This window comes from Carcharhinus amblyrhynchos, chromosome 30 (genome assembly GCF_965287045.1).
Source record: "Carcharhinus amblyrhynchos chromosome 30, sCarAmb.v2.hapA, whole genome shotgun sequence".
NCBI classification, from domain to species: domain Eukaryota; kingdom Metazoa; phylum Chordata; class Chondrichthyes; order Carcharhiniformes; family Carcharhinidae; genus Carcharhinus; species Carcharhinus amblyrhynchos.
This window is the reverse complement of record NC_137353.1, coordinates 21495086-21507220: the sequence shown is the minus strand read 5'-3', so window position 1 is coordinate 21507220 and position 12135 is coordinate 21495086. Positions and strand designations below refer to the sequence as shown.

The 12135-nt window shown below is 51.0% G+C and overlaps 1 protein-coding gene across 1 annotated transcript in view; it reads right to left on the bottom strand.

Annotated features, from left to right (window-relative positions):
• The window catches only part of arhgef19 (Rho guanine nucleotide exchange factor (GEF) 19), a 103667-nt gene that overhangs the window by 42244 nt on the left and 49288 nt on the right, over nucleotides 1-12135 (bottom strand). The window lies entirely within an intron of this gene.

The following is a 12135-nucleotide window of genomic DNA, read 5'->3' as shown; positions in this document are numbered from 1 at the left end:
TGATAGAAAGAAAATAAGACCATAAGATATAGGAGCAGCATAAGGCCATTCAGCCCATCAATCATGGCTAATAGTTTTCTCATCTCCATTCTCCTGCCTTTTCCCCATAACCCCTGATCCCCTTATTAATCAAGAACCTATCTATCTCTGTCTTAAAGACACTTCATGGCCTGGCCTCCACAGCCTTCTGGGGCAAGGTGTTCCACAGATTCCCCACTCTCTGAATGAAGAAATTCCTCCTTGTCTCTGTTTTAAAGGATCGTACCTTTAGCCTGAGGTTGAGCCCTCTGACGTTTCACTGTTTCTCCACCAGAACCTTTCACTCCTGCCAGTGTTTTACCTACTCGGGGCAGTCAGCTGCCAGGAATATTTCCTCCCATGTTCCTCCAGCTCCAAGTCAGCCGCCTGTTGTTGTTCTTCATCGTGCTCAGTCACCTCACAGTCTCCTAACCCCATTCATGCTTTTCCATATTACGTAGTCCTTTGTCCCTCACCTCTTGCCCTGCTACCGCCCCCACCGCACCCCCCCCCCCACCCCACAACCGGCTTTCACCCAATCGCTTGCCCTAACTTGCCTTCCACTGTTTTGACCTAGCTGATGTCTCATACTGAAGAACTCTCAGTCATTCAGCTGTCAGTTTGCCCGTCCACTAGAACCTCCAGAGTCACTCAATAACTCTTTACTGAAGGAAAATTAATCACAGTGACCTGGGTGTCTTTTAGTGAGCCCGATTCTGATCAATGGGAGAACCTGCTCTCGGGATTGTAGTCATTAATCTGGATCCATTTTACATGTGGCCGACGCTGCGCCAGTCACTTTGACACAGGGGAAACTTTGCTCCTTTTCTCCGTCCCTCACCCTCACCTGCAACACACTGTCCAAGGAGTGCGCCATCTGAGCGCTGCATTGTCTAAATGGTGTGCAGATGCCAGCATTGGACTGGGGTGGGCACAGTAAGAAGTCTCTCAACGCCAGATTAAAGTCCGACAGGTTTAATTGGAATCATGATCTATTGGAGCGCTGTTCTTTCATCTTGGACTCCACTCACCTGATGAAGGGACAGCGCTCCGGAAGCTCGTGATTCCAAATAAATCTGTTGGCTTTTAACCTGGCGTTGTGAGACTTCTTACCTTATCTAAATAGGAAGGCGATGGCCTGGTGGTATTATCGCTAGACTATTGATCCAGAAACTCAACTAATGTTCTAGGGACCCAGGTTCGAATCCTGCCACGGCAGATGGTGGAATTTGGACTCAATAAAAAATAACTGGAATTAAGAATCCACTGATGACCATGAAACCATTGTTGATTGTTGGAAAAACCCATCTGGTTCACTAATGTCCTTTAAAGAAGGAAATCTGTCATCCTTGCCAGGTCCGACCTACACGTGACTCCAGAGCCACAGAAATGTGGTTGACTCTCAGCTGCCCTCTCAAATGGCCAGCAAGCTACTCCGTTCAAGGGCAACTGGGGATGGGCAATAAATGCTGGCCCAGTCAGCGATGCCCGTGTCCCATGGAATGAATAAACAGATCAAACCACAGACTTCACTGGATGCAACAAAACGTAGTTATTGATGTGAAGTATCCCATCTACCAGGGAGGTTTATTGATGGGACAGTAACAGGTAGAGATAATTAATGTCTGCCCTATTAAGTTTCCACCTAAAGGCAGCACAGTGATCTGGTGAGCTCTGCTTTCCAAAGGTACATCTTAAACGAGAAATCTGTCACAAATAAATGGCACTACATTTTCTGTGGGTGACTGATGAGCAGTAAGTGAGTAGATTGTCTGATTACAGGCACTTGCTTTGAATGTAGAAACCATACAGTACAGAAGGAGGCCATTCGAGTTTGCACCAACAATAATCCCACCCAGGCCCTATTCCTGTAACCCCTCATATATATCCCACTGATTTGTCTAACCTACACATCCTGGGACACTCAGGGGCAATTTAGCACAGCCAATGCACCTAACCCGCACATCTTTGGACTGCGGGAGGAAACCGGAGCACCCGGAGGAAATTCAAGCAGACACAGGGAGAATGTGCAAACTCTGAACAGACTGTGACCCAAGCCGGGAATTGAACCCGGGTCCCTGGAGCTATGAGGCAGCAGTGCTAACCACTGTGCCACTGTGTATATGTTGATGAGAGGAGTTTGCAAAATACCGACACTGATTTCCTTTGTCCTGGAATATGGCTCAGATAAATTGGAAAATGGAACTGAAACAGATCCACTTGATGTTTAATATACTGTATAATGTTAGTACAAATCGGAAAGATCATATTTCATTACCCATCTCCCACGGGACTTGAGTTGCGAGGGACAGCCGTTTGGTAAAAGTGAGTCACCACAATAAAGGTTTGGAAAAACATTGGTCTAGAAGCAACACAATGGATGGGATTCTCTGGGCTTACTTGTCCCGAAACCATAAAATCCTGCCCAAAGTCAACAGACCTTTCCACGGTCCGTCCCTCGCCCACTCTGATTCACGCGGTGGGTAAGAGATAAAATTCCGGCTGATGTGTAGGTTAGATGCATTAGTCGTAGGAAAGGTGTGGAGTTACAGGGATAGGGTGGAGGAGAGGATCTGGGTAAGATACTCTGTCAGAGGGTCAGTGCAGACTCGATGGGCCGGATGGCCTCTTCTACACTGTAGGGATTCTATGACATCCCCACCCAGAGCTGGCAATCAGCTGATTGCTGAGAACTTGCCCTTTTTTATGCCCCCATATCAATGTTGGAAACACCATAAAACATTACAACTTGTTCAATGAGGTGTAACTGAGGTTTTAACACTGATTAATAACGACTATCGAATAATCCATCCTCCCTCGAAAGGAATATTTTAAATTTGTAAAAGTGTCCATTATGATTAATTATTTAGAATGGGAATATTTAGATAATTTTAAAAGTAAAGTTTGTTCTTGATGATTTGTCTTCTACCTTAAACCTAATGTGTTTGTTACAATCTTTATTTCAGCCTCTGTGACATGTTTACAGAATGATTTGATTACTGATGCATTTTAGTTCCTGGATGAATAAGTTTCTGAATAAGTTTTCAGCAAAACTTCCAACCAGGGAGTAAAAAGCATCAGCAAAAAGAATCGCTTCTTAAGACATTGAGACACACCACATGTGAGAATTCTTTAATGTGATTTGTTGCTTTACGAGCTTGATGATAGCACTACAGGTCCAATCCCACTTAAAAAATGCAATGATAGAATGAACATCAGGAGAGTTATCGTCCCCCTCACTTAGATCACTAGATCTTTCAGTGAGGCTTTCTTCAACTGGTTTCAGTAAGAAGTCTCATGGCAACGGGTTAAAGTCCAACAGGTTTATTTGGTAGCACAAACTTTCAGAGCGCTGCTCCTTCATCAGGTGAATGGCTGGTCCTTTTTCAGCAGCACTCCGAAAGCTACCAAATAAACCTGTTGGATTTTAACCTGGTGCTGTGAGACTTCCTTCCCACCTCAGTCCAATGCCGGCATCTGAACATCTTGAATGATTTCACCATTGACCTCAAAGACGTTAGTTCCTTTGAGATATGGGGGAGCCAGATTGTATTAAAGATTCTTAAGATAAATCAATATCAGTCATTTTCAGGTTCATCTTTGGCAGAAACCTTTTTTTAAATTCATTTGTGGGACATGGGTGTCGCTGCCTGGTCAACATTTATTGCCCATCTCTACTTGACCTTGGAGGGTAGTTGAGAGTCAACCACATTGCTCTGGAATCACATGTAGGCCAGACCAGGTAAGGATGGCAGATTTCCTTCCGTAAGGACATTAGTGAAGCAGAGGGGTTGACTAGCCCACAGATAGTCAACCATCTGACTGTTAGTGAGGGAAACTGAATAGTTTGACAAGTATTTGGGTTAAGTCCCATTTGCACAGAATAGTCTCGGAGGAATCTCAAGGAAGCATTGGATGGGTATTGTCCTGTTACCACGGCAACAGTTAAGCTGTCAACAATTGTTGTCTTACTGAATATTCAAAATGTAAGTAAATATGGGCGGGTCCCTCTAAAAGTTGTTCCATTCCTAAGACAACCATCAAAAGGTCATGTCTGGCGTCTGGTGGAACAACATAACGAACTTTCGAGAGCTAAAAATAGGAATTATTGAAAATCACGTGCCCCACTTCATAACTCACACCTTCTTGTAAAAACACTTTTACACATAAAGTCACAACCTCAGGCCTCACACACACATTAACAATCCCATCCTGAAGCTGTAAGCTTATTTATTAGTCACAAGTAGATTTACATTCACACTGCAATGAAGTTACAGTGAAATTTCTCTAGTCGCCACACTCCTGCACCTGTTTGGGTACACTGAGGGAGAATTTAGCACAGTCAATGCATCTAACCAGCACGTCTTTTGGACTGTGGGAAGAAACCAGAGAAAAACCATGCAGACACGGGGAGTATGTGCAAACAGACAGTGACCCAAGCCAGGAATCGAACCCAGGTCCCTGGTGCTGTAAGGCAGCAGTGTTAACCACTGTGCCACCATGCCAAACTTTACATACTAAAACATGCACACATACTTTTTCACATGTACACTAACCCCCCCCTCTTGTACACTCAGTCAAAGATACACTTACATAAAGACTCTCACACTTCCATATGTACAGTAGCATACCTAAATTCATGCACGAATAATCCTGTGTGCACACATATTTCCTCATGTACAACAATATACCCTGGTAGGCACATACACTAATGTTCAAGAGTGTTTTTAGAATGATATAAAGACAACAATTACTCCTGAGGGATTCTGTAAACGTGATGTAGGTTCATTTATTTAGACTGGGCGCATAAGAACAGCTATACAAAGGTCGAAAGCTTGAAGATATCAGCAGCAGAGCTGTGTGTACTGTGTCTGCTCGCAGACCAAAGTGAAACTGAGACCGGATCACATGACATATTCCCTTTGAGTGATACTTTCACTTAAACAAAATAGTGCAAGTTGTGCATTCATTGTTAGTTTGAACTTACATGTTTGTGTAAACACCCACACATGCAGAAACATGTGCTTATGGGCATGTATTTAAATACACATATAAACTTTCACTGCACGTGGGTGCTGACATAAACTGGACATGCGCACTTGAAGACAGAACACACTGTTGCACGGTGGCACAGTGGTTAGCTCTGCTGCCTCATAGCTCCACGGACCCGGGTTCGATTCCCAGCTTGGGTCACTGTCTGCTTGCACATTCTCCCTGTGTCTGCATGGGTATCCTCCCATAGTCCAAACTCATGCTGGTTATGTGCATTGGCCATGCTAAATTCTCTCTCAGTGTACCTGAACAGACACAGGAGCGTAGCAACTCGAGGATTTTCACAGTAACTTCATTGCAGTGTTAATGTAAGCCTACATGTGACACTAATAAATAAGCTTTAGAAACTTAATCTCACACTCTTGTGTACAATTACACCGGTTAAACACATAGTCATGTGTTACGCACTTACAAATGCAATTACACTTCCAATCATTTACCCCACCGCATCACTCAGGTCTTATTTCCACCTTGGTCACATTGCCCATCTCTCCCCGGCCTCTGCTCAAATCTGCTGAAATCCCGACTGTACCTTCAGTATCTCGAGACTTGACAGTTCAACACACTCCCGGCAACCTTCGCACATTCTATCCTCCGTAAACCTGAGGTCATCCAAACCTTTGCTGTACAGATCCTTGCCCATACCAAGCCCTGTTCAACCTTGAACTCCACTCCCCCCACTCAGCCCTGACCCCCACCCTCCCCCACTCAGCCCTGACACCCCCCACTCAGCCCTGACACCCCCCACTCAGCCCTGACACCCCCCACTCAGCCCTGACACCCCCCACTCAGCCCTGACCCCCCCACTCAGCCCTGACCCCCCCACTCAGCCCTGACCCCCACCCTCCCCCACTCAGCCCTGACCCCCCCACTCAGCCCTGATACCCCTGCTCAGCCCTGACTCCCCCCCTCATCCCTGACACCCCCTCATCTCAGCCCTGATCCCACCTCCTCTGCTCAGCCCTGACTCCCTCTCTGCTCAGCCCTGACTCCCTCTCTGCTCAGCCCTGACCCCCCCTCCCCTCTGCTCGCTGACCTACACTGGTTTCCACAAGGAGTGGCCTTGATTTTAAAATTTTCATCTTTGTTTTCAAATCACTCCTGGACCTCGCCCCTCCCTGTCTCCGCAATCCCCTCCGAGATATTGGCACTCCTCTAATTCTGGCATCTTGAACATTCTTGATTTTAATTGCTCCACCATAGGCAGTGGTGCCATCACTTACCTTGGCCTTTAGCTCTGGAATTCCCTCCCTAGTCTTCTCTGCCTCTCTACCTCGCTTTTCTTCTTTAAGACACTCCCTAAAACTTACCTCTTTTTTTTATTCGTGGGACATGGGCATCGCTGGCTGGCCAGCATTTATTGTCCATCCCTGATTGCCCTTGGAGGCAGTTGAGGCTCTGGAGTCACATGTAGGCCAGACAAGGTAAGGATGGCAGATTTCCCTCCCATAAGGACATTAGTGAACCAGATGGGTTTTTCTGGCAATGGTTTCATGGTCATCAGTAGATTCTTAATTCCAGATACTTTATTCAAATTCCACCATCTGCCATGGTGGGATTCGAACCGGAGTCCCCAGAATGTTAGCTGGGTTTTCAGATTAATACTCTAGCAATAATACCACTAGGTCAGCGCCTCTCCATGACCAAACTTGTGGCCATCTGCCCTATTATCCCTATGCTATATCACACAAGTTGCTGCGGTACACATATATACTTACATATACACCCTCAGTATACCATGGGGTGGCCCAGTGGCACAGTGGTTAGCACTGCTGTCCCACAGCCCAGGGACCTGGGTTTGATTCCCAGCTTGGGTCACTGTCTGTGCATAGTTTGCACATTCTCCCCGTGTCTGTGTGGGTTTCCTCTGGGTGCTCCAGTTTCTTCCCACAGTCTGAAAGACGTGCTGGTCACATGCATGGGCCACGCTAAATTGCCTCTTAGAGTGTTAAAGTTTATTTATTATTGTCACAAATAGGCTTACATTAACATTGCAATGAAGTTACAGTGAAAATCCTCTAGTTGTCACGTACTCCGGCTGTTCAGATACACTGACATGCTGGTTAGGTGCATTGGCTATGCTAAATTCTCCCTCAGTGTACGCAAACAGGTGTCGGATTTTCACAGTAACTTCATCGCGATGTTAATGTCAGCCTATTTGCGACTAATAAGTAAACTTTAAACCTATTGTTTCCTTATACAACTCAATATCAAATTTTATAACGCTCCTGTGAAGCATCTTAGGACATTTCATTGTATTAGAGGTACTATGTACATATTAGTTATTGTTTACATAAATTCACTCAGATATACACCCTCAGATGTGGGAGGATGTATCACATACACATTTGCATTTATGTGCAGTTCTTTAAATATGGATACACTCAAGCCCACAACCATTAACACTCACACAATCTCCTGATCACCTATACAAAGGAATTCACTAGGGAAGAGGCAGGTGCACTTTTCTTATTCCAGTGTAGGCGGTTAAATCTATTTTCCGATTAAAAACATTGCACCTTGAAGCCAGCCTAGGGATTTAACCCTTGTAAAATTTCTTCATAGAATCCTACAGTGCAGAAGGAGGCTATTCAGCCCATCGAGTCTGCACTGACCACAATGCCAACCAGGCTTTCTTCCTGTAACCCCACATAATTACCCTGCTAATCCTTTTGACGCTAAGGGGCAATTTAGCATGGCCTTGCACCTTGGGAGCAGAGGTTTTGATTAATCTGTTTTTGGTCTGTGCTTTGTTCTTCACAGGCGTTTGCTTGTATCTTGCCCGCGTGGAAATATTTCATGTGAGAGTGAATATTGAGAATACCCACAATTAAATCCAACCCCCCTGCTCTCCGAGTTTCCACCTAAGACTGACCTTCTACTTTGCTCCATCTGCTCTACCCCCTGCAAAACAATGTTAGCACTGCTGCCTCACAGTGCCAGGGACCCGGTTCGATTTCCGCTGGGTCACTGTCTGTGTGGAGTTTGCACGTTCTCCTTGTGTCAATGTGGGTTTCCTCCAGATGCTCCAGTTTCCTCCCACAGTCTGAAAGACGTGCTGGTTAGGTGCATTGGCCGTGCTAAATTCTCCCTCAGTGTACCCGAACAGGCGCCGGAATGTGGTGACTAGGGGATTTTCACAGTAACTTCATTGCAGTGTTAATGTAAGCCTACTTGTGGAAATAATAAATAAATTAAACAAGGTTCTGATGGTGACTCTAGTGAGCCAACTTGGAAATTAATCAACAGGAGCTTCCTGGGTAAATTCACAGAGCCATTCAAAGAAGCCCAAAAGTTCCTAAGATTCCTCAGCGTGTAACAGCCTGCCCCACGTTTAACGCCTCTGTGCTCTGAAATGCTTTCTACTGGGCTCCTGATTGAAGCATCACAGCACTCCTACACAATCCAGAATAAAGAACAACCACTCCAGCCACTCTCAGTTGGAGTGTCACTCAGAGGGAAGGGTTAGAGATCTCCATTTGCCAACAGTGAATGTGTGTCAGTGGCCACGGGATGTATCCCTCCCTTGGGAGCGATGGTTGAGATCAGCAGCTTCCTCAGTTGGGGGTGCGGGATGTGGGGTGGGGGTGGGGGGCGGGGGGGAGGTTAGGAGGTGGGGGTAAGGGGACCATCTCCTGCTCTTGGGTACTGGCTGGGGGGTGGGTTAAAGAGACTGAACAGAAAAGCAAAACCCGACCTGTTCTGTTCCCAGTGAAGGAGTCACAGTCATTGAATGTTGCTTTAAGGACACAAGAAATGGGAACAGGAGTAGGCCATTCGGCCCCCCCCTCAATCCTGCTCTGCCATTCAATAAGCTCAAGGTTGATCTGATTTCCTAGAATCCCTACAGTGCAGAGGAGGCCATTCTGCCCATTGAGTCTGCACCGACTCTCTAACAGGCTACCTTACCCAGATCCTCTCCCCCGCCCTATCCCTGTAACCCCATACATTTCCCATGGCTAATCCAGCTAACCCATATATCTTGGAACACTAAGGGGCAATTTAGCATGACCAATTTATCTAACCTGCATACCTTTGGACTGTGGGAAGAAACCAGAGCATCCGGAGGAAACCCACGCAGACACGGGGGAATCATGCAAACTCCGAACGGTGACCCAAAGCCGGGAATTGAACTTGGGTCCTAGATCCCGTGAGGCAGCAGTGCTAACCACTGTGCCACCGGGACTTCTGATTCAGGAATTAACTTCACTTCCCTGCATGCTCCCTCCCACCCTTGTTGATCAAAAATCTATCTCAGTCTTGAACAGATTTAGTGATTCAGCCTCCACTGATCCCTCGGGAAGAAAATTCAAAAACTATTTACCCTCCAAGAGGAGAAATTCCCGTTTAAATGGGAGGCCACTCATTTTGAAATTATGCCGTCTGGTTCTGGACTCCCCCTAGGGGGAGAGATACCTCCTCAACATCGACCTTCTCAAGCCCCCCTCACAATTTATATCTTTCAATAAGCGTCCAGGCTCCAGTGAGTGTAGTAGGCCCCGTCTGCTCAACAGGGACTCACAAAGTAACCCCTTTATCCCAGGAATAAGCCCAGTGAACCATCAAATAAAAGTTTTCTTTATAGATGTAATCATCTTGGTGGGATGATTTGGGGGGGTGGGGTGATGGGGGTGGGGTGATGGGGATGGGGTGATGGGGGTGGAGTGATGGGGGGATGGGTTGATGGGGGGATGGGGTGATGGGGGTATGGTGTGATAGGGGGATGGGATGATGGGGGTGGGGTGATGGGGGTGGGGTGATGGGGGTGGGGTGATGGGGACGGGGTGATGGGGACGGGGTGATGGGGGTGGGGTGATGGGGGTGGGGTGATGGGGACGGGGTGATGGGGACGGGGTGATGGGGACGGGGTGATGGGGGTGGGGTGATGGGGACGGGGTGATGGGGGTGCGGTGATGGGGACGGAGTGATGGGGGTGGGGTGATGGGGACGGGGTGATGGGGGTTGGGTGATGGAGGTGGGGTGATGGGGACGGGGTGATGGGGGTGGGGTGATGGAGGTGGGGTGATGGGGACGGGGTGATGGGGACGGGGTGATGGGGGTGGGGTGATGGGGGTTGGGTGATGGGGACGGGGTGATGGGGGCGGGGTGATGGGGTCGGGGTGTTGGGGACGGGGTGATGGGGACGGGGTGATGGGGGTGGGGTGATGGGGTCGGGGTGATGGGGGTGGGGTGATGGGGACGGGGTGATGGGGGTGGGGAGATGGGGGTGGGGTGATGGGGATGGGGTGATGGGGACGGGGTGATGGGGGTGCGGTGATGGGGACGGGGTGATGGGGGTGGGGTGATGGGGACGGGGTGATGGGGATGGGGTGATGGGGACGGGGTGATGGGGGTGGGGTGATGGGGGTGGGGTGATGGGGATGGGGTGATGGGGACGGGGTGATGGGGGTGGGTGATGGGGGTGGGGTGATGGGGATGGGGTGATGGGGACGGGGTGATGGGGGTGGGGTGATGGGGGTGGGGTGATGGGGACAGGGTGATGGGGACGGGGTGAGTGGGGGTGCAGTGATGGGGACGGGGTGATGGGGGTGCGGTGATGGGGACGGGGTGATGGGGGTGGGGTGATGGGGGTGGGGTGATGGGGGTGGGGTGATGGGGTCGGGGTGTTGGGGACGGGGTGATGGGGGTGGGGTGATGGGGTGGGGTGATGGGGTCGGGGTGATGGGGGTGGGGTGATGGGGGTGGGGTGATGGGGTCGGGGTGTTGGGGACGGGGTGATGGGGACGGGGTGATGGGGGTGGGGTGATGGGGGTGGGGTGATGGGGTCGGGGTGATGGGGGTGGGGTGATGGGGGTGGGGTGATGGGGTCGGGGTGTTGGGGACGGGGTGATGGGGGTGGGGTGATGGGGACAGGGTGATGGGGACGGGGTGATGGGGACGGGGTGATGGGGGTGGGGTGATGGGGGTGGGGTGATGGGGACGGGGAGATGGGGACGGGGAGATGGGGACGGGGTGATGGGGACGGGGAGATGGGGACGGGGTGATGGGGGTGGGGTGATGGGGGTGAGGTGATGGGGGTGGGTGATGGGGGTGGGGTGATGGGGGTGGGGTGATGGGGACGGGGTGATGGGGGTGGGGTGATGGGGACGGGGTGATGGGGGTGGGGTGATGGGGGTGGGGTGATGGGGACGGGGTGATGGGGTGGGGTGATGGGGACGGGGTGATGGGGGTGGGGTGATGGGGTCGGGGTGTTGGGGACGGGGTGATGGGGGTGGGGTGATGGGACGGAGTGATGGGGACGGGGTGATGGGGACGGGGTGATGGGGTTGGGTGATGGGGTCGGGGTGTTGGGGGCGGGGTGATGGAGACGGGGTGATGGGGACGGGGTGATGGGGGTGGGGTGATGGGGGTGGGGTGATGGGGGTTGGGTGATGGGGTCGGGGTGTTGGGGGCGGGGTGATGGAGACGGGGTGATGGGGACGGGGTGATGGGGTCGGGGTGTTGGGGACGGGGTGATGGGGACGGGGTGATGGGGGTGCGGTGATGGGGACGGGGTGATGGGGGTTGGGTGATGGGGACGGGGTGATGGGGGTGGGGTGATGGGGACGGGGTGATGGGGGTGGGGTGATGGGGGTGGGGTGATGGGGACGGGGTGATGGGGGTGGGGTGATGGGGACGGGGTGATGGGGGTGGGGTGATGGGGACGGGGTGATGGGGGTGGGGTGATGGGGGTGGGGTGATGGGGGTGGGGTGATGGGGGTGGGGGTGATGGGGGTGCGGTGATGGGGGTGGGGTGATGGGGGTGGGGTGATGGGGGTGGGGTGATGGGGACGGGGTGATGGGGGTGGGGTGATGGGGGTGGGGTGATGGGGACGGGGTGATGGGGGTGGGGTGATGGGGACGGGGTGATGGGGACGGGGTGATGGGGGTTGGGTGATGGGGTCGGGGTGTTGGGGGCGGGGTGATGGAGACGGGGTGATGGGGACGGGGTGATGGGGTCGGGGTGTTGGGGACGGGGTGATGGGGACGGGGTGATGGGGGTGGGGTGATGGGGGTGGGGTGATGGGGTCGGGGTGTTGGGGACAGGGTGATGGGGACGGGGTG